Source organism: Psammomys obesus, unplaced genomic scaffold, assembly GCF_907164565.1.
Source record: "Psammomys obesus unplaced genomic scaffold, mPsaObe1.curated_primary_1811, whole genome shotgun sequence".
Lineage (NCBI taxonomy): Eukaryota > Metazoa > Chordata > Mammalia > Rodentia > Muridae > Psammomys > Psammomys obesus.
Window position 1 is genome coordinate 12115686 of NW_026596046.1, and position 22768 is coordinate 12138453.

At 46.2% G+C, this 22768-nt stretch overlaps 1 long non-coding RNA gene across 2 annotated transcripts; it reads right to left on the minus strand.

Annotated features, from left to right (window-relative positions):
- Positions 1-353: 353 nt before the first annotated feature.
- LOC129688619 (uncharacterized) lies at positions 354-15092 on the minus strand. 2 transcript variants are annotated; one of them, XR_008721973.1, is made up of 3 exons: positions 15028-15092; positions 13143-13195; positions 354-488 (listed from the first exon to the last, which is right to left on the minus strand). It is a non-coding gene; the product is annotated as an uncharacterized LOC129688619 (long non-coding RNA). The 2 variants fall into 2 exon arrangements; XR_008721974.1 differs by lacking the exon at positions 354-488 and adding an exon at positions 8371-8673.
- Positions 15093-22768: the final 7676 nt, after the last annotated feature.

Consider the following 22768-nt stretch of genomic DNA (forward strand, 5'->3'; position numbering starts at 1 on the left):
AAATATGATCTACTGAAGTATGGTGCTACTAAATTGTCTAATTTCATAGGATACACTACAGTGACTTTTGCTTTAATGGAGACCTTCATTTCCAAAAGAACTAAACTTGGTGACCTGAAATGGGACTTTTTTTTTTTTCAGTAGCACTTTGTGGTTAGACTCTTGATCATCTTAGACAGTAACAAGGTAAGCATGGAGCAGCTTAGGCTCAGTCCTCTGGCGTTGGATCATGGAACTGCAGGTTAATTTATCACAATGCCCTGTGATTGGGGCTGGAGAGATGACCCAGAAGTTAAGGGCGCTTGCTGCTCTTGCAGAGGATTGGAGTTTCATTCTCAGCACTTAGTTCTTTACTTGTTTACTTATTCATTTATCTATTTATTTTCTTCTCTCAATCTTTACATTCCAAGGAATTTTTCCTTCTTCTACTCTTCCCAGTCCTCCTTCTGACTTTCCCTTTCCTTCAGATCCACTTTTCCTCTGATTCCCTTAAAAACAAACAAACAAACAAACAAACAAACAAACAAATAAATGAAAACAAGAAGGCCTCCAAGGGACATCAACCAAACACAGCATGACAAGTTACAATTGGACTAGGCACAAACCCTCACATCAAGGCTGGAGGAGGCAAACCCAGTAGAAGGAAAAGGGTCCCAAGAGCAGGTAAAATAATTTGTCCCTTACCCCTCATTAGGAGTCCCACGAGAACACCCAGCTATACAACCAAAACATATATGCAGAGGACCTAGCTGAGGCCAGAACAGTTGTTGCTTCATTCTCTGTGATCCCCATGAGCTCTGTTTAGTTGGTTCTATGGGCTGTGTTCTCATGGTGTCTTGACCTCTCTGGCTCCTACAATCATCCTCCCCTTTTCTGCGGGGGTTCCCATGGCTCTGCCTAGTGTTTGGCTGTGAGTTTCTGCATTGGCTCCCATCAGTTGATTGGGACGACAGCTACGAGAGGCATCAATCTATGAGTATGGCAGAATATCATTAGTAATCATTTCATTGACTTTTTTTTTCTCAGTCCTGTCTGGCTCTACCCTGGGTCTCTGGTGTGTCCAGCCTCTGGTTCCTGACCATCCAGGCGGATGGGTTCCTTTCATGGCATGGGCCTCAAGGTGGACTAGTCATTGATTGGCTATTCCTGCAAGTTCTGCGTCACCATCTTCAAGGCTCACTTCCAGCATTTATATGCGATGGCTCTCAACCACCTGTGACTCCAGTTCCAGGAGATAGGACGTTTTCTCCTGGCCTCTGCAGGGAGCAGACATGAATGTGGTATACATGTTTGCAGATACTCACACACCACATACATTTAAGAATAAATAAATAAATCTTAAAAAGATTTATGGGTCCAGACTGGGAAATCTGAAAGGAGGCGGTGGGCGGGTGACCTAGCCAGACTCCAGAGGCTCTACTTTTGAAAGCTTTAAAAAAATGTTCAGGTAGCCTGGTTCAGTGGTGCACACCTATAATCCTAGAGCTCAAGGAGTCAGAAGCAGGCAGAACTCTGTGAGTTTGAGGCCAGCCTGGTCTACAAAGTGAGTCTAGGACAGCCAAGGCTACACAGAGAAACTCTGTCTTGAAAAAAAAAAAGTTCAGGATACTACCCAAGTCTTTCCTGATAAAATAGTGAATTTTGGTGCTTCAAAAAAGAAAAGCTTCAAAACTATGATACTTGAGTGTAAGCATATGCAATCTAAGAACAAAGCCTCTTATAAATGTTCATTTATATAATTGGATTTTAGTGTTTCTTCATATAAAACATAACTATACAAACTATCCTCAAACAACTATATAACCCATGGTAGACTTGTATATTAAACACACACACACACACACACACACACACACAAACACACACACAGAGTTTCGTTTTTGTTTTTGTGAGACACAGTCTTATGTGGACTAGGCTAGCCTTCGACTTACTATATAGCCGAGGCTGGCCTTGAATTCCTGATCTTCTTGCCTCTACTTACCAAGTGGGTTTACAGGCATGTACGACAATGTCTGCTTGTAATCCCAGCATAAGGGAGGCTGAGGCATGACTGGGCTGGCTTGGGCTACATGAAGGAGGGGCTGCAGCTCAACAGGAGAGCACCTGCCTAACAGGGACAAGGTCCTGCTTTGATTCCCACTACAAACAAAGGCAACAAAACCCAGTGGTTCTATGTCCCCTGCCCTTGTTCATAGTTAAGCAGCCAAACCTGAGATTTTCTTTGTAACACCGTGGCAAGAGTGGCTCTAGTGAACACCCCCTGGGTGAGCTTGGAAGGAGAGGCTTACCCAGCCGATCCTTCAGCTCAGGTTCCCAACCCTGGCTGACACCTTGATTCTAGCCTTCTAAGAGATCTTGAGGCCTGCAGGATCTGGCTAAGCCAGGCCCAGTGTGCTGGTCAGTTTTCTGATGCCGTAACAAAAATCCTCTAGATAAATAACTTCAAAAGTCCAAAGGTTAACCTTGGCTGCTGTTTGCAGTCCACAGTTGCCTGAGCTAGTTGCTTTGGGCTTTAGGCAGCACAGCATATCATGGTAGGAGCACATGATGGAGCGAAGTTGCTCATGCATGGCAGTCAGGAAGCAAAGAGACAGAGAAAGGCTTGGGGCCCAGTGTCTCCTTTGATGACACGCGCTTCTGACTTGGCTTCTCCACATGCCTGTACCTTGGAAAGGTTCCACCACTTTCCAACAGTCTTGCTTTTCACTTGTATTCTTGCTGGCTGTGCAACCTGAGGCAAGTTCCTCGGGGTAGGAACTGGTGCCGCTTAAGGGCATTTCTTTCTGGACCTCTTTTTTTCCCGGCAACACCGAGGGGCTATTTCCTAGCTCCTTGCATGTGGCTGCAGCCCAGGGACTGCTTTTACTTGTTGGTCTCTGAGAAGAAATGGCTGAGGTGAGTAAGAGCTGCGGGCGTTCTCGCTTTCTCTACCCAAACCTGTCCTTGGAGGCAGATGGTGAAGGCGTTGACACGCAGGTGCAGAAGGTAGCTGAGTTGCAGTGTGGAGAGAACGTGGCTGTCTATATAACTGACCACTAGAGGGCGCCCTCGTCCCTTCCTGGACAAGGCTTCGGAAAGGGAAAGCTGTTAACTTGTTAGCAGTGAGATTTCTGTTGCAGCATTTCCCTAAGCTAACAAATGTGATACCCCAGTCTCTCTGAATCGCGGCTGTCTTTGGCGGCCTGTCAAGTTGCATGAAATAACCTGGTGTATAGTGCCGGCGTGTGCTGGTGACCCAGGGACGTCAGCTCTTTGTGAGCATGGGCACTAGTTAGTAGGGGACGCAGATTTGTGGCAAACCAGGGTGTGCCAAGGTGACAGGCACCTCCAACCTAGGGATACAGGATTTGGTGCACTTCCCCCCTGAGACCAGTGCTATTAGCCGGCGTGAGGAGCACAGCTGCTGAAGCTATGAGAAGTTACAGTCATAGCAGAGGACTGTACGCATTTTTGGAAAACGCGACACTGAGAGAAAAGAAATTGGGGCTGGAGAGATGGCTCAGTGGTTAAGAGCACTGTCTGTTCTTTCAGAGGTCCGGAGTTCAATTCCCAGCAACCACATGGTGGCTTACATGCAGATAGAGCACTAATATAAATGCATAAAATAAATAGATAAAATCTTAAAAAAAGAACATCCTTTAAAAAAAAAAAAAGAAAAGAAATTGACAACTTTCTCTCTACTTTCTTTCTCCCTGGGGAAGCATTGCTTTTTTTTTTTTCTTTCTTTCGACAGTCTCTCTAGGATATAAGGATCTATCTGCATACATTAATCTCTTTGCTTCTGCTTGGCCCCAGATGTGAAAGGCTGGTCTTCCTTCTCTAGGGTCCTGTGCTTGTCTGTTCTGTTTAAAACCTGTGGCTCTGTGTGAAACTGTGTATGGCAAAACTGGGCTGAGAATCCAGCTCACGTTCCAGTCTTTCCCAGATCCCTTCAGTATGGGGTCTCTTGGGGGTACAGGGACAATTTAAAGTGCTTTTAAAGACAATAAAAATCGGGGAAGGGATTAAAACTCTGCAGTGGTCTTTTCCCTTTTCTTTGTGGAATGTTCTGGAAGTACTGTCTTTTTTTTTTTTTTTATTTCTTTGTGGAAGATTTCTTTGCAATTCCACAGAAGTAGAAAGGTTTCCACTTCTGAGTGTTCTTATTTAAAATTCAGGAATGAAGGAGATGGGGGTGGCCGGAGACATCTGCCTACCTCTAGCCTCAGTTCTTTTCTCAACATAATATTTTTATTGATTCTTTTTTTCACATCATGCATCCTCATCACACCCAATTCTCAGTATTTCAATGCCCATCTCCCATCCTTGTGACCTCCCCCCCCCCATAAAGATTTAAAAATAAACCAAACAAACCTGAGTCCAATTTGGGTCGTCTGTAATCTCACTGGAGCATAGTCAAAGTGACTTTTCCCTTAAATAGAACTGAGTCTGGCCTTACTCATACCCTCACCAGAAACCCTCAATTGTGGAGGCCTACACGTTAGCATCCTCATCACACTTTTTACAAGTTCTCTTCGATGACTTCCTGTTTAGGCTGCTACTCTTTATTTTTTACTTTTGAGGGGGGTTTTAGGGATTTGAGGGAAGAATTGAGGGAAGTAGCCTCAGTTCTTAAGTCCTCAAGGCTCACTCTCCCAAGTGCCCAGATTACACACTCAGTTCAGACAGTAAACTATATTCTACAATATAATTTTCTTTTGGTTATTTACAAATAATATTAGACAGAAATAGCCCTATCTTTGGGGTTTCAGAAACTCACACAAGATGGCGCCAGAGAGCTGATGTGGAGATGGATGGGGTCCAGAGATGAGAAAGTCCCTGAAAACAAGTGGCCTGGGAGTATCCTGGTGTATGTGTGTGTGTAAAAGCCATCAGCTCTTCATCATCCATCCTTCCAGTCTCAACGTATCACCAGACACCTTTGCCACCAGGACACCATCCAGAAGGTGTGCTGGGCATGGTGGTGCACGCCTGTCAATATGCACTTGGTTGGTAGACGTAGGAGGATCCAGAGTCGAAGGTCATCATGGACTAGCTTTCAAGTTTGAAGCCAGACTAGACACATAAGACCCTGATTAAAAAAAAAAAAAAAAACAAACAAAAAAAAAAACCCAACAACAACTAAAAAACCCCCCAAAACCACCACCACCACCAAGCAAACAATAAAATAATAAAGACCACAGGTCCACAGGCGTGGGAGTGGTCACTTCCTCAGACTGCTGCAGAAGAAGCTTGGTCAGCAGGACTTCTTATCAATAGGGCTTCTGGTCACCAGGGCATCCGAGGACTGGAAGGCAATCTGTGCTGAAGGAGTTTTTGTTGAAGGTTCTGAACCAATAGTTGGGGAGACACGGGCGTTAGGGAAGGTAGAGGCAGGAGGCAAGCGTTGGGCTGCCGGGGACTCTGATCCTACCGGGCAGGCATTGGCAGCTTGCTTCTCCATCTTGTGCCGAGCTTTCAATTAAAGAATAAGAGCTGGGTGTGGTGGCACATGCCTTTAACCCCAGCACTCAGGAGGCTAAGGCAGATCTCTGAGTTCGAGGCCAGCCTGGTCTATCGAGCTAGTTCCAAGATAGCCAGGGCCATCCTGTCTTGAAAAACAAGACAAGACAAAACAAAACAAAACAAAAAAAGAGTAGGAAAATTAGTGAAAATTATGGTAGCATGAACTCCACCATCTTGAACATGTTTTTTTTTTTTTTTTGTTTTGTTTTGTTTTCATTGTTTAAGAGTCTTACCACTGAACTACATTGGTCCCACCATATCTAGCTATTGTTTCTGGAGACAGAGTCTCATGTAGCTGGCCTCCCACTCACTATATAGACCTTGAACATCTGACACTTCTGTAAACAGGGGAATGTGTGGAGGAAACGAGATATCTCAGACCCCATGACATCTTTGCCCTTTACAGTTTGACTAGAGAAAGAAGCTTTGCTTTAGGGCAGGGGGAGACAATATCTCATATGATCCAGGCCAGCCTTGAACTCCCAATCTTTCTGTCTCTGTCTCTAAAAGTGCAGTGATTATACCTTGTACAATGTCAGCTTTTTTTTTTTTTTTTTTTTTTTTTTTTTAATAGACTGCAGCAAGTTCATGGAGGAGTCAGGAAGCTTGGGAGAGAGAAGCCAAGGCTGGACAGAGACTCTTTTTCCTTCCCAAGGGCCAGCTACCTTTCAGGATGATTGGTTTTGGCTCTCAGCCAGGTTTCCGTTTACTGGGCAGGAACGGCTCCTAAAGGAAGAGATGGTATCTCCACTGGGTAGCTAGGGAGTAGCAGAAACAGCCTTGCCTGCTTCAGGCTCCAGCCAGGGAAGCTCAGCTCCCTGGGAGTGGATAGGAGGTAGGGATTGCTGGAGAGGAGAAGGAGGAGAGAGGCCAGAGAGGGTCTGGTCACATTCCACATGGCACCTGGAGCTGCCTGGGTAGGTGATGGTGGAAATCTCTTCCTGGGGGGATGGGTGACTTAATTGTTCAGAAAGACTAGAGGACCGATTTACTTCTCAGTCTTTCGGCTCAGATCAGCTGCAAGGAGAACGAGAGGAAGGGTACACAGGTACCTTCGTGAGTGCAGCAATGGTTGAATCACCGGCTGAGTGAAACCTCCAGACCAGGCTGGCTCCCCATCTGAGCCCAGACATGGAACAGCTAGCCTAGACTCAAGTTCAGAGAGGGAGGACGTAGGCAAGGCGGGCCAAGAGGACAGCCTGGAGGAAGTGATGCTGGAGGTAGGCCCTGAGGGATGAGTAGGAATTGGCTAGATGAACTGTGGAGCGAGGGACAGGGGTGGGCTGTGCTGTGGGAGCTTCAGAGACTCTCCCAGTGGTGTGCAGGTAGAGCATAAGGTCTCCCATATTGGTCCTGGAAGTATTCAGTTAAAACTGAGGAGAGAATCAGGGGCTGGGCCACATTGGTCCTGTATATCTTGCAGGTCTTGTCACAGAGTGTGGGTTTTACCTCGAAATCAGTGAGGGATCTGCTGAAGAGTTTGAAACGGCTTTTCCTCCACACCGGCATGGCTGTACTCCAGGCAGAAATGAAGGTCGGAGCTGAATGGTGGAACTGGGAAGCACAGCTTCCAGCTCCACAGCTCCAGGGGCGTCTTTTCCATGGACCACTGTATGAAGGATATTCCCTTAAAGTTGCTCACTCCAGATCCAACTAACCTTTGACATCTCAGAAAGGAGAAACCAGAGAGGATCAAGAGGATGAATGATGGTGGGTTGATTAAAGTCAAAGAGAACTTCAAGTGCTGGGGAGATGGCTCAGTCAGCAAAGTGCCTATTGCACAAGAAGGAAGACTTGAGTTTGGATTTGCAGCACCCACCCGGCATAGCGGTACACGGGTGTAACTCTAGTGCTGGCTGGGGAGATAAGTGAAATCCCAGAGCCTGCCAGTCCTGCCAATTGGTGAGTTCCAGGTTCAGCAAGAGACATGGTCTCAAATATTAAGGTGGAGATGGGATTAGGAGGCATTTGTCCCCTCACACAGGAAGGAATGACTTTGTGAGGGTTTGGCTAGGAGAGGCGGGGGAGGTATACGGGGTGGAGAGTGGTACGGGTATTGGCACAAAGTTTCTAGAGCTAAGAGCTGGGTGTGGTGGCACATGCCTTTAATCCCAGCACTCAGGAGGCTAAGGCAGATCTCTGAGTTCGAGGCCAGAACTGTGCTGTCTGCCCACCAAAAAGCACCCACTTTTCTTCGTGGTAAATGGTGGTCTCTCATAGCCATGATGGGGGCTTGTCTAGGCTGAAGGCAATTGAGGTCAAGGTTAGAAGAGAGGCTCTGGGTTTTGAACCATCAGCAAGAAGGGTGAACATCACAAAAAGCAGCTCGGGCCAGGTGTGTTAGGTACACCTTTAATCCTAGCATGGGGAGGCAGAGACAGGCATATCTCAAGGAGGAGATTGAGGCAGCCTTGGGGACAGTCAGGGCTACATAGTGAGATCCTGTCTCGAAAAGCAAAACAAAAACAAACAAAGAACCAAAACAAACAGAAAACAAAAAAAAGCTGGTAGGACAGTCTGTGCTGTTTTCGTGGCAATGTCAAACAATATACACATGAGCAATGCATGCTTCTTAAAAATAAACAAATGTAAGGAAAACACCCCCAAACACCTGCAGCTTATAAGTGACTTCAAGTCAAACGGAATTAGAATCCCTTGGTGTGTAGCTTGAGGTCCGGAGAAACTGGGCTGAGCTGTCCGAGTGTGCCTGCCTACCGAAGAACCCCTTCCTGAAGAGGGAGACACAGCTTGTCTGGTTTCTACATAGGGAGCTGGAGCCTTATATCCCACACTTTCCCCTGGGTCTATGCTCATCTTCCTTGCAGGGAACATTAAAGAGCATCCATAAAAGACACACTGCAAATTTTGTAGGCTGTAAAACTCGCAGATGAATTTTCCCATCCTATTTTACGAGCCCGGGTTTTAAAGCCGTCACGGTGCCAGGCCACCCCTGTCTCGCACGAGAGCTTCCTCTTCAGGCTCTGAGTTGTATTGTGAATTCAGCTGGACGATCTGCGATGACAAGTGGTGACTTAACATCTGGAACATTGTTCCCTTCCCCTTGGAAGATGCCCCTGCTTCTTCTGAAGGTAGCATCATCCACATGGAAGCTGAATGAGGATCCCAAGCAAGCAGGAGTTGTCCTAGTCCCCAACAGTATTTAAACACCTCAAGGATCAAGGATAAAATGAAGATGTTTAAAACCTTCAAGTACACATTGTACATCCCATATCATTTGGAATCTTAAATGCACCAACATCTAAAACTGAGCCACGAATGACATTTACATGTGGAGAGTCCCACTCTTGACCTTATGTGATGGGTTGTGAAAAATGCAGGCAGACAAAATAATACGGTATGAAACCACCTTCAGACTATGTGTGCACAAGGTGTATATGAGGTGTAAATGAATTTCGTGTTTAGATTTGGGTTCTATTCCCAAGATTTCCCATTATGCATAGGCAAGTCTTAAAAAAAAAAAAAAAACTTCCAAAAAAACCTCCCATCAAATCTGTTCTTCTGATCCCAAGTATTTGGAGAAGGAATATTTGATGTGTGTCTCCAAGAGTGCCAGTCAGAGGAAGGGAGGGTAAACAAGCCATAGCTTCTGCGGTGGAGCTCAGTAGAAGAGCATCCGCCTAGCATGTGCGAGGTACCAGGTTTCGCCCTCAGCATGCAAAAACAGAAAACAAAGCAAACCAAACCCAAACCACCCAAGTCACCAGCACCAAGAGCAAAATCCAGATGTTAGAACTGGAAAAAGCCTTTAAGATCATTTAATCCAGTTCATTAAATCTACACTTTGGCCACCAAAGCCAAGATTATGTTTGATGTTTTATTAAATGATCTCAGGAGGCCTCTGATACTTAAAAATAATTTTCTTCCTTTCTTCCCCTCCTCCTCCTATGGCCCCCTCACTGTTTAGCCAAAGCCAGCTTCAAACTCAGAGTGATCCTCCTGCCTCTGCCTCTGGAGTGCTGAGATTACAGGCATGAGCTACCATGCCTGGCTAAAAAGAATTCTTTAATTTAAAAAAAGCCAAGTTATTTTTTTTAAAAGTAGGGCAGTTAAATGAGACTCATTTGTTGCCTAAAAATAGCGCAAAAGTTTTCTCCTGCCCTAAATTAGGAAACCTCATTAAAGAACAGGCTTTTGTTCATAAGAATCTACAGAGCACGGCCAGCTCTCTGGACAGCAGCACAGTCCTGGGCTCAGGCAGTGGTTTCTGGAGAGATTAGAATCTCTAGGAGATGCTCTTTATGTAGCTCCCCAACTCAATTAGAGGCCACTTCAGCCTTCCCAGAAGGGTAAAGAGGTTTCTGCATGCATTCCTTATTACCCACGGTGGTGAATGAGCCTGCCTTAGCAAGGGTAGATTTTCAGAAACGTGGTGGATGGGGGCTACCAAGATAGCTCATTGTGTAAGGGTGCTTGCTGCAAAGCCTGACAAGCTGAGTTCAATTCCTGACTCACATGGTGGTAGAAAAGCCAATTCCTGAAAGTTATCCTCTTGTATACACTCACATACACACACACTCACTCACTCATATACATATTCACCCATTCACCCATGCACAAAGACACACACGCATACATACTTACACACATAGTCTCTCTCTCTCTCTCTCACAGGCACACACACTCCAACTAGGGAAATACATATTAGTAGAAGTAACGCTGAAGACAAGCCATCTACTAGCCGAGTGTGGTGGCACATGTCAGTAATTCTAGGTGGACACGAAGGTCAGAAGCTCCAAGCTATCCTTAGCTCCACAGCAAGTTTAAGGCCAGCCTGTTCAATAACCAATCAACCAACGGAAACCAACAACACAGAAGCGAGGGTGATCTGGCTGCAACATTTGTCATCTCACAGGCCGCCAGGCTGGTTAGGCAGTGTTGTCTTTCTCCCTCACTGCTCTGGCTGTCCTTCCTGAAGCAGCATGCTGGGCTAAAGGGGACAATCTTCAGTGGTAGAGGAGGAGTGCTCTTTGGGCAAGGCTCTAGAGCAGTGGTTCTCAACCTGTGGGTAGAGACCCCTTTGTGGGTTGAAGGATCCTTTTACAGGGGTCGCCTAAGCCTATCAGAAAACACAGATATTTACATTATGATTCATAACACAGCAAAGTTACAGCTATAAAGAGGCAATGAAATAATTTTATGGTTGGGGTCACCGAAACATGAGGAACTGTATTAAAGGGTCACAGCATGAGGAAGGTTGAGAAGTGCTCCTCTGGAAGAACTGCACTCCGCTGCTGGAACCCCCAGACCTCACAAAACAACAGCAACAGGCACCAGTTCCAGAAAAGGGGGGAAAGGAATAAAAAGGCCCCTCCTCCCAAAAAATGCCTGCTGGAGTGCCTCATGCCTGTAATCCCAGTACTCGGGAAGGCAGAGGCAGGCGGATTGCTGTGAGTTTGAGGCCAGCTTGGCCTACAAAACAAGTTTAGGACAGCCAAGATGACAGAGACACCCCCAAAATCCACACAAACAAACAAACAAACAAACAAACAATCCTACCATTTCTTCAAAGCTCTTCCTTCTGGGGAAGGTACACTCTGGAAGCCCCAGCAAATGATATAGGCTTGGGAACTGGGCAACCCTTCCAGGGCAAAGCTGGCCTTTCCATTTCTGTCAGAGAATTCATATCCCAAGAAAGATGTGCCCCACCATCACATCTGCCCACCTGGCGTGGCCTCAGAGCTGGAGAGCGCTTCCCTTTCTTGTTATGCACATTTGCTTTGGACCGGAAGGCTGACCTTCCTGTCAGTGTGGGCAGTACTGTTTATTATTGTTTCCTGATAGACTTGGTGCAGAAAGTCCGAGTCCAGTGTCCATTAGCCTTGAGACTGAGCTCCGTCTCTCCCCTCAGCAGAGGCTCACTGGAAGGAATTTTCCCAGAAAACAGATAAGAGAGTAGGAGGAAGTAAGATAAGAGGGGCAGGCAGTCAAACAAACAAACAAACAAACAAACAAACAAGCAAAACAATCAAAAGGCATATGAAGCCAATTCCCCAGCACAGCACAGGCAGTGGGAAGCTGACTCTATGGGAAAGTGGGGTGTGGTAGGGAGGGAGTGATCAGCTGAGGGATATTTACATACCAATTGCACTAGACCTTTAAATCTGAAATGTGGCCCTATAGCAGATATGAGCCAGCCTTGACTCTCAGGGTCTCGTTGAGAGCTGAGGAGGTATTGATTTTCTGGGTGCCTGCTGGCCTTCTGGGACTTTGAGAGGCCTCAGGCAAAGAGATGAAGCCGCTGGCAGTCGGCACACTGGACCACAGGGCCTTGGGGTGTGGGGCAGGTCAGAAGCTCCACTCTGAGACCTTTGAGATGGTTGTTTTATGTATATCAAACCATAATTTAAAACAGTACAGTTAAAAGTAGAGGCAAGGACCTAGCAGCGCAGGTTTATAATCCCAGCTGTTTAGGAGCGAAGGTAGAAAGCCTGCAAGTGCAAGGGCTTGCTCACGATTACAGAGTGAGTTTCAGGGTAGCCTGAGCAAAGTAATGAAACTGTTCAAAAGAAAGAAAAAAAAAAAAAAGGATACTGGGTGGTGGTGACACATTCCTTTAATCCCAGCACTAGGGAGGCAGAGGCAGGTGGATCTCTGAGTTTGAGGCCAGCCTGGTCTACAGAGTGAGTTCTAGGACAGCCAGGGTGACACAGAGAAACCTTGTCTCAAAAACAACAAAACCAAAAAGAAACCAAAAATTCAAAACAAACAGGCCCCAACAACAAAAATTAAAATAAATGTATGTATGTATATGTACAAATACAAAAATACAGCCCAATGAATTCATTTTTTTGTTGGAGTGTATGTGGTTTCAGGGTTAACACTGTGTGTGTGTGTGTGTGTGTGTGTGTGTGTGTGTATGTGTGTGTAAAACAATAATCATCAAAGAAAAGAGGCTATCAACTTGAGAACTGGGTTGCTGTACGGGAGGAATTGGAGGAAGGGTAACTGGGAAGGGCTGGAGAGAGAAAACCAGAGATGGGGGAAGTGATATAATTCTATTTCAAGTAAAACATTTAAAAAACTGGCAGGATTCAAGGGAGAATTAAACAGTTTATTTTTTTAAGACTTATTTATTATGTATACAATGTTCTGCCTGCACACCAGAAGAGGGCACCAGATCTCATTATAGATGGTTGTGAGCCACCATGTGGTTTCTGGGAATTGAACCCAGGACCCCTGGAAGAGCAGCCAGTGCTCTTAACTGTCTGAGCCATCTCTCTAGCTGTTTTGATTTTGTTTTTTTGTTTTTGTTTTTTTTTTTCAAGATAGAGTTTCTCTGTTAGCCCTGGCTATCCTGGAACTCACTTTGTAGACCAAGCTGGCCTTGAACTCATAGAGATCCGCCTGCCTCTGCCTCCCAAGTGCTGGGATTAAAAGTGTGAACTACCACCGCTGGGCTGAATTAAACAGTTTCGCAGAATTGAAAAAAATAAGACGAAGACACTTGATGACAGCTTCTGGCCTTCTCCCTTCCAAACTCCACCCCGTGTACATGTCTACACACATGTTGCATACAGGTACTCAAACACACAAAACCAAACCGAACCATCACCACCGCCAAAGATGCTGAGAGGCATTTGAAAAGCACTGGTGTGGCCAGCATGGTTCAGCCTTACCTACTGTCTCTCGCTCTGGTTTGTTCTTCTTCCTTCTGGGAGGCCATTGTACCCTAATAAAAATACAATGACAACTGTCTTAGGTTGTAGACCCCTGGCTAGCCTTTGAATGCAAATGAATTTTTTAGGAGACAATCCAGGAAAATGGGTGGGTGGGGGGAAGCAGACAAAAGGCAGAAGGGAAGAGAAGGGAAGGAAGCCAGTGGGACAGGGTTAGGTGAGCTGGCTTTTGCTGTGGGGCTCTGGGGGGCTGTAGCCCTGAAGACTGCGGGAGGTCTGTGTCCGACGCTATAGAATCTCTCTTGATAGAGACACTAGTCTTCATCACTAATTCCTGTGCTTTGTGGGGCTACTTCTGTTCACTCTCCCTGTGTGCACAGACCAGCTGTTTAGGCCGTGTGAGGTGGTGCCCCGCCCCCCAGCACCCCCTCAGCCCCCTCTCCCCACCAGGCCAGCTACATGAAGTACCCTGGGACTGAGCTGAACTTGTGGCAGGATCATGAGCAGCTGGGTATCTGTACACAAGCCTAATGGCCCTAGTTCCATCTCTAGAGAGTTGTCCTCTAATGTCTACATGTGTGCGTGGCAGCCTCCCCCTCTCCCCACCCCCACACACAGGGTTTAAAAAAAAAAGGGGGTGATTAGACTAGTGTGCCCCTCCCCCCACCGTCTGCCTTTCCCATGTGTCGCGTGATCTCTTCCGGCCTATAGTCCCACAGTGATGCTTATCCGCTGAGCTGTGATACAGCTAGGAGGCCAGTACCATGCTGTTTAGACCCTTCAGCTACCAGCATCTTAAACTATACACACCTCTTTTCCTTATAAAGTACTTGGTCGCAACTAATTTTTTTAAAGTTGCATAGAACAGCCCAACATAGTGCATATCAGTAGGTAACAGCTCAGTAATCTAGATAATAAATACTGATCAGAAGGGCAAACACCCGTAGCTACACCCCCAGGAATTCCAGTGCTGAGAGCTCACTGTGTGATCTGTGAGGTGGTCTGTGTGGGTCTTTGCATCACTGTTTGTGGTAGTGACAGATTGGAAGTCAGCTTAAATAGTCATTAGGACGGGAAGGACTTCTTTCTGCTCCTTCCCTCACGTCCTTTCTTTTCTTTCCGTTCTCTAACCCTACCCCCTTTTCTGCAGTGTTGGAGATGGGATCCAGGCCCTGTGCATGCTGGGTAAGCTCTCACTGAGCCACCGCTGCAGAAGTGAAGGTGGCTGTTTCTGGATGTTCTCTTACTTTGTGAAAGCAAACACTTTCAGGAGCAAAGATTCTACAGTACAGAGGACTAAGGGCCTCCTGGAGTCTTGGAAATGGGATGGACTGTAGCCAAGGGAGGTGGGGTTTGTTCTTTCCTTTCTCAGTATGTGGCAGGGCCTCACAGGTCCAGAGTTTCCTGAAGAAGCCATTTCACCCCCACGCAGCCTTTCCTAACGAGTCCCCACTCCCATCCGGAGGCACTGCTGGTGGTTTGCTAACATCTTTTGTTGATTGCTCTCTCCCTCCGTGGCCCGAGGAACTTGAAGCGGACTGAATGACGGGGGCGGGGCTGGAGAACAGGGGGGCGGCTGCCTTGAAAACCCTCTGCTTTCTGTTTGAGGGGCTGTGAAAAGAGACACTTTTGCTGTCGGCTATTATTGCTGAAAATTGTGGCCTGAGTCTCCTGGCTGGGGATGCACAAAGGATGGACAATTGAGGCTTGGATTGCTCAGGGCACAGGGCAGGGAGTTCAGCTAAGCCTGAGCAAAGTGCAAGGGAGAGAACAGCTGTGAGAAAAAAAATCCCCAGCACTGGCTTCATTCTGAGGGGCTCCCTGGAGTATTCTCAGCCTCGTTTCTGACACCCTTCTTGACATTCAGGGCATGTGGCTCACTTACTTCTGTCTTTGCCTCCTCTGGAGCCCATCTTGTCTTCCAGGCTTGCGTGCACTCATCCAGCCTAGGGCGACGCTGTGACCATTCTCTGGCTGCCGGGAAGGAGATGTGGGTCATTAGATTAGATGTTCTCCATGGAGCTGTCCATGTGACTTTGAAGTAAACACTTGAGAATGAGATTGGATCAAGTCACTGGAGCCTGAGCAGTTGGAAGTCGCAGCCAAACTCAGCCAGTGAAAGGACCCCAAGTGCCTGGCTTGGGAGGTTGACATTAATCTGCTCTTTTTCAGGAACCCTTAGCACATTTGCTTTTCACCTTTGTTTCTTGCGCAGGATACATCTTACTACAGAAAGATTAAAAAAGAAAATCCCAGTTCATATCCTTCCCATCTCCCTATCACTCTGCCCTATGGAAACAGTGGTCACCTCCGAGCTCTCAAAGTTGAAGGCGGGACATGGTTAAGTAGCAGCTTAAGGAGGAGAGAATCCCAGCTCCTTAAATCTTAAGATTTAGTTCTTTATCAGCTGGATCCCGGGAGGAGGGGAATGGGCTGGGGAAAGCTGGAATATCCTAATGGTGCCTGCTTTTCTTTGTTTGAAGTCCCCATACCTCAGGGGTCATGGGAAAATAAAAGGATTTCCAGAAGTTGAGCATACAGGTTCTCAAAACATCATCATCGTCATCATCATCATCACCACAACAACTCAAAAAACAAAACAACAACAACAACAAAAAAACCCTCAACCCCCCTCCTCCACACCCTACCTCTTAAAAGCAAAACATAGAAAGTAAAGGTCGCAGCCTGGTTGGTTGCTGCTGTATCTGGCTTGCTTGTGTGTTTTAGTTGGCCCACACAATATTTTCTTTTTTCAGCCAACATTTAAACATTGGGGAATTTGAAATAGCAACCCAGAACCTCCGGAGATCCCGACTGTGCGTGGAGTCACACAGCTACGCAGTGGTTGTTGGCCTTTTACCAAACCCAAATGTGTTGTCTTAGCTGGTCTCTGACTCTGGAGGTATGTGGGTTTGCTCTCTCTCCTGCTGAAGACCTGGAAGCCCGCTGTCTTCATAGCTTTTGAAACAGCCATTCTTTGGTGATGTCTACTTGCCACACAGGCTGTCTGTCCATACTCCCTGAACCACACATTCTTCGGAAGGCTCCACACCTCTTCCTGGATTATACTGTAGCCAGCACTCAGGTCAAACAGCCACAGATCCTGGCAGTGGTCAGGTCCTGTCCTTTGCTGTCAAGAAGCTGGGTTAACTATTCATATGCTTGGGAGGTACTTGTTAACACTGTTTCCCGATCTGAATGAACATAAATGCCATGGTAAAGTATGGCACATGGCATCTGGACTTCAGACAAAATTCACATCGTGGGGTGAATGTTGACTAGTGGAAAGACAGGATTGCTTTGGCTAGGACCTGGTTAGTTGAAAGAAGCAACAAACACACAAAAAACCCCAACAGCAGCAGCAACAACAACAACCCCAAACAAACCTCCCAACCCCAAGGATTTTTAGGTTATACCTGTGTCCACATTCCCTGAGCGCTTCATCCTGTCACCACCCTGGAACCGCCAGACTAACTCACTCTTTCTTCACCCCCCCTTCCCCCTCCCACGGTCTGCTCTCAGAGATCCACTTCCTCCACGCAGCCCATCTGGTGCTCATAGCTAGAGTGAACCTACCTGCCTGGTGGCCTGTTGTGTCTCTCTGTGGCTGGTTGTGAGTCAGAGGCAATAATGTCAGCCTAAACCTCCGTCCTTGAGGTTTTCTCCTTTTCCCTGTTTCCAAAGCCCAGGGACGGTGTCTCAGGCTCTGCTCTTTAGAGGACCAAGACGAAGGTAGTAGGAAAGATTGACGATACATTGGCTGGATTTGGCTGTGACAAGCTCATGGAATAGTATAATAAAGAACACTTCATCTTGATTTTTGTAATGGTGTGCAAATATGTCCTTGTAGGAGTGTGTGCATCTCTGTGTGTGTGTGTATGTGCACACGGAGGCCAGAGGTTAATGTTAGGTGTCTTCCTCCATCTCTCTTCACCTTATTATGTATAGATGTAGTCTCCTTATGCAGTTTTGACTGGCCAGTAACTTCAATACAGATCAAGCTGGGCTTGAACTCACAGATGCCCATTTGCTTCTTCCTTTTATGTGTTAGAATTAAAGGTGCATACCACTGAGCCTGCCTATGTCATTTTTCCTTCCTTCCTTCCTTCCTTCCTTCCTTCCTTCCTTCCTTCCTTCCTTCCTTCCTTCCTTTCTTTCTTTCCTTCATGTATGACTGTTTTGCTTTCATATATGTACATGCGCCACATACATGTCTGGTGCCTAGGCAGGTCAGAGCAGTGTGTCAGATCCCCTGGGGCTGGAGTTACAGCTGTGAGCCATCATGTGAGTGCTGCAAAGCCCAGTTCTTAGCAGGAGCACCACGTGTTTTTAACTGTGGAGCCATCTCTCCAGACCTTTATCTTATTTCACTGAGCCTGAAGTTCATTGATGCTTTCGCTACCTGGTCAATGTGGTCTAGTGGTTCTCCTGTCTCTGTGCCCTCTAGCATTGATGTTAGGGGCAAGCCTACTCATGACTGTTATGTGGGTAGTGGTGGTCTGAATTCAGGTCCTCCTGCTTGTACTTTACCAACTGAACCATTTCCCACATTGACTAAAAGGTGTGTGTGTGTGTGTGTGTGTGTGTGTGTGTGTGTGTGTGTGTAAGCACACGTGACATGGCATGCCTGTGAAGGACAGAGAACAACTTTCTGAAGTCACTTATTTCTTTCCCTGTGGGTACCAGGTATGAAACTCAGGTAGTTAGGCTTAGTAGCAATTGCCTTTATCTACCCATAATTTTACTGGCCCATAATTTCAATTTTTTCATGTGAAAACAGAGCCTATTAATTTTGTATATTTACAGTCTGAATTTGACTCCTATCTGTCTATCTATTTATCCTTTAATTAAGTAACCACTAGAAAATCATATGGTTTTACATTAAAAGTTCAGATTTTTGCTGAAAGCACACACCTTTAATCCCAGTACTTGGGAAGCAGAGGCAGGTGGATCTCTGTGAGTCTGAGTCTAGCCTGGTCTACAGAGTGAGTTCCAGGAAAGCCAGGGCCATAGATAGCAACCCTGTCTCAAACAACAACAACAACAACAACAAAAATCAGATTCCTGGGCCAATGAGATGGTTCAAAGGGTAAAGTCACTTGTTACCAAACCTGACAATTTAAGTTTAATTCCTGGAAACCATATGGTGGAAGCAGAAAATTAATTTTCTCAAGTTTTCCCTTGATCTCCACATGTGAGCTCTGGCATGCACACAAATAAAAAATGTAATTAATTAAAAAATATTAGATTTTTTTTCTGGAACACTGGAAGACCTGGAAACCTAGACCAGTCCCTGGCTGGTGGACAGCGGCTTCTCTGCTTTAGTGGGTTGGCATGTGGCTGTTGGGGGCTGACCATCCCACAGTGACGTGTCCCCATGTGCATGCACACGGCCCTCTGTCCTCATTTATAGACTATGGGTGGCTGCTTGTGGGCATTTAAGCTTGACATCGCCAAAGTGAAGGGAAATTTTGCTAGGGGTAATGATGGGAATCGCTGCTCAGAAAATGCATTGAACTAAGATAATGGGTTATGGATTGCTGAACCCAGTTTGAAGTTCTCTGATTGACGGGGGAAGTTGTACTTTATTTCGGGTGTTTATGCCTCTACTCCTTCCACCGAGCCCCCAACCCTAGGTAGGAGAGAGAGGGTTAGTGGGGAGAGGGAGCACCAGACCGCTTTACCTCTCCCGGCTGTTTATGGTCCATGGGTTCTTTTAGAGCTTTGCCAATCTCCATCAACAACGCAGCCCTCAGTCTCCTCCAAGCCGCTAATCCCTGAAGTGTTTCTCTCTGTCTGTGCTCCAAACTGCCACACCGTCGTCTCTAGTCTCTTCCACTGTCACCCACCACCCACCACCCGCATGCCATCTTTCTCTTTTTGGGTCCTCATGTTTATATCCTCAGAGCCCTGAGATCATGCCCTTCTCTGTGCCGCACGAGGCACATGTCAAAGGCCATGTCCTCCTGCACGACACAATTATCAAAGCCCAACTAAAACCCCACACATGGGATTAAAACAAAAACATATTTACCTAACATAACCGAGATTTAAGAGAAACCAAAACTTCCATCACGGGAAGTGGACCAAACAGCTTGTAAAACCTGTCAAGCTCTGTCCTGCATCGGCTGAGGAGATTCTCTCTGACAAAGTGACTGGGCTTTTGAGAGCCCCCCCCCCCCCCCCGAGTCTAGTGAGAGGGCATTGTCTGCTCAGCACTGAGGTGTACAGTGAGGAGATTTAGCAGCAGAGCCCATGGAAACGCAAATGCAGGTGTGCTAATGAAGTCTCTGGTGCCCCTTAGGGAGCGTAGAACACTGAGCTGTTGGCTGTTGTCAGCTGGGTGGTAAGGGTCTTGTGGTGAATAAGGGGATCCTGGGGCTGGAGTTGAAGCTCAGTTCATAGAATGTTTTGCCCGGCAATGCTTGAAGCCCTGGGTTCTATCTCTCACACTGCAACAGTCAGGCGTGATGGCGTAAACCCAGTACTGGGTTGGGACTGGGGTCCTGGGAGCATAGGCAGGAGGATCTAAATTCAAGGTCATTTTTGGATACAGTGTGAGTTCAAGACCAGCCTGGAACACAGGACAAAGATATTACTGTCACTGATTTCAAGGGTGTGGTATTTCTATCTTTGCGTTTTGTTTTTTTTTTTTTTTTTTTTTTGTTTGTTTGTTTGTTTTTTTTGTTTTTTGAGATAGGCTTTTTGTGTGTAGCCCTGGCTGTCCTAGAACTCGCAATGTAGACCAGGCTGGTGTGGAACTCATAGAGATTCGCCTGTCTCTGGCTCCTGAGTGCTGGGATTAAAGGCATGTATCACCACCATGCCATCTATCTTTGCTGAGAGTCCTTTATTTCCTCTTCTTCTTGGTTGGTCACTGGGGCTTGGGACTAAGAGGAGGGAGGCATGACTCCAGCTGTTTTCTGTGCCTACCTTGGCTCTGTCTGCTCCACAGGTAATGGAGCTGAGCCCTAGAGGAGTTCACACATGGAGACCAGCTGAACGCCCTATTTCCTGCTTTCTTCCTTCTCCGATCATGCCTGTTTTGTAGTTTAATGGTATTTTAATATTTTCAAAATGCTCTCACAGCTTTTGCCATAAGATCTGAGGAACAGACATATGGATCAGGTGGAGCAGGCAGAACTTCCTTTAAGATGGAGAAGGAGCCATGCTAAGGCTCACTGGCTTTTCCTTCACTATTCAGCAACACAGCAGAAGAGCAGGGGTCCCATCCCATCCACCCAGGTCTTTCTTTCCTCAGCTTCCAACCTGTCATTGAGAAATTTGTTTTTCCAGACATCAATTTCTTATATTTCTTATATTTTTATTTAAAAAGTGTTATTAACTTTTTGCTTGTTTTTCAAGACAGGGTTTCTCTGTTTAGCCTTGTTAATAACATTTTTATACACTACAATACATTACAATTACACAATACAATAAATGTTCCCCTCTCCCGGACTCCCCCTTTACCCACTCAGTGGTGTGTGTGTGTGTGTGTGTGTGTGTGTGTGTGTGTGTGTGTGTGTATCCCAGGAGACTAGAACAAGGCGTCAGATCCCCTGTGTCTGGAGGTGGAGTTACAGACAGTTAAGAGCCACCCTGCATGGGTTCTGGGAACTGAAATCAGGTCTTCTGGCAGACTGGGAAGCACTCTTCACTTCTAAGCCATCGCTCCAGCTCACCGGGAACTTTCGACTGCTAAGACTGGGGCAAATAGTGTTTTTCAAACAATTGAACAGAGTCCATTAGTAAAATCAATTTAATACGTACAAGCAGATTTTACAAATGAAATAGAACGGAGTGGATGGTATCAGCACACATTGCGAGCCAAGTCTTATTAGTCAGGTTTGATGTAAGTCTGCTGCTGTTTGGGTTTCCAATCTCTTGCTGTTGCTTGGTCGGGAACAGATTTGAATCTCTCTGGGCTTGGATGCTGTGAAGCCTTATCAGTTGTTTCTGCCTGAGCTTCAGGGAGATTAGATTGCAGTGACAGGCTGTTGGGAAGACTTGCTTTCGCACATCTGACGATTCATGGCAGGAATGTGTGCACAGACAATAGGACTTTCAATGTGTTTCTGACATGGATTTAAAAATATATCACCGTCGCCCTTGGTTACTTCCCCGAATGTGAAGGTAAGTCCCTATTGCTGAAGACATCACGCACTTTGGACAGAGGATTTGGAAGAACGGAGCTGCATCTGACCTGGAAGTCTCTTCCCTAAGGACCAGCTCTCAGTGCTGGAAGGTGTCATGCAAAGTGCCAAGAGAGAAAAGCAGCTACCCAGCTGTGACTCCCAGAACCACGATGACCAGCACGGCAAGTTATTCCCAGAGGTTTAATATCTTTTACCTTGGTGGGAGCTGACAGCTGTCTAATTGGACTTGCTCAATACGAGGGAATTCATGCTTGGTGTTGTAAATTTAGCCAAATACTCACGACTGGGGAGACCGTGGAACCTAGAGGAGAAACTTTGACTGCCGCTTTCCTAAACCAGTGTAATTTCTCACCTCATTCTAAATACTCACCCTCACACTCACAGGTCAGGGAAGCTCTCACCCTTGTCTCAGTCAGTGTTCTCTTGCTGTGAAGAGACTCGATGGTCTGTTATAAAACAGCAACTGTTATAAAAAAGAAAACATTTAACTGGCCTGGCTCACGGTTTCAGAGGTTTAGTCTGTTGTCATCGTGGTGGGGAGAAGGGTGGAATGCAGGCAGGCCTGGTGCTGGGAAGGTAAGTGAGAGTTCTACATCTGGAACTGTAGGCAGCAGGAAGAGCAAGACACTGAGCCTGGCTTGAGCTTTTGAAATCTTAAAGCCCATCCCCAATCACACACCAACTCAGCAAGGCCACACCTACTCAAACAAGGCCACCCCTCCTAATCCCTCTCAAGAAGTTCCAATCCCTAATGTCCAAGCACTCAATATATATGAGCCTATGAGGGCCATTATTATTCAAACCACTGCACCTCTCATGGAAGAAGCTTCTTTTTACAGTAGACAGAGAACATTACAGAAATCTACAACTGCTCAAAATGCAGAGAACAAGTGACTGGGTGGTGCCCAACCCCAAACGAAATATCCACAACGCAACCCTTACACCTAACACTGTGGAGAGCCACAGGGCCAGGATGTCCACTGTGAGAGTGTGTCCTCTCTATATGTCAGTGAGCAATACCCACGAAATCACAGCGGTATTGCTACCCAAAGAAGACCTAAACAGTGACAATACCAGGAGACATACCAGCATGGGTGATAGGAGTCTTATAAGGCCTCACCACTCATGAAGAGCTCCGGGCAATTAATGATTGCTGAGAAAGGGAAAACCTCAGGGAAGGGCCCCCAATTAGTTATCCAGTATCAACTGGTCATCCCTAACATACATATGAGCAACACTAAATGGACTCAGCAGGATATATATATATATATATATATATATATATATATATATATATATACATACATACATACATATATATATACATATATACACACACATATATATATTTATATATATTTTTTCATCTGTGTGTGTGCATGTGTCTGCGTCTAACAACAATAATTAAAGAAAAAGGGGCCATAAAATTGGGAGGGAATGGGAATACATGGGAGGAGACGGAAGAAGAAG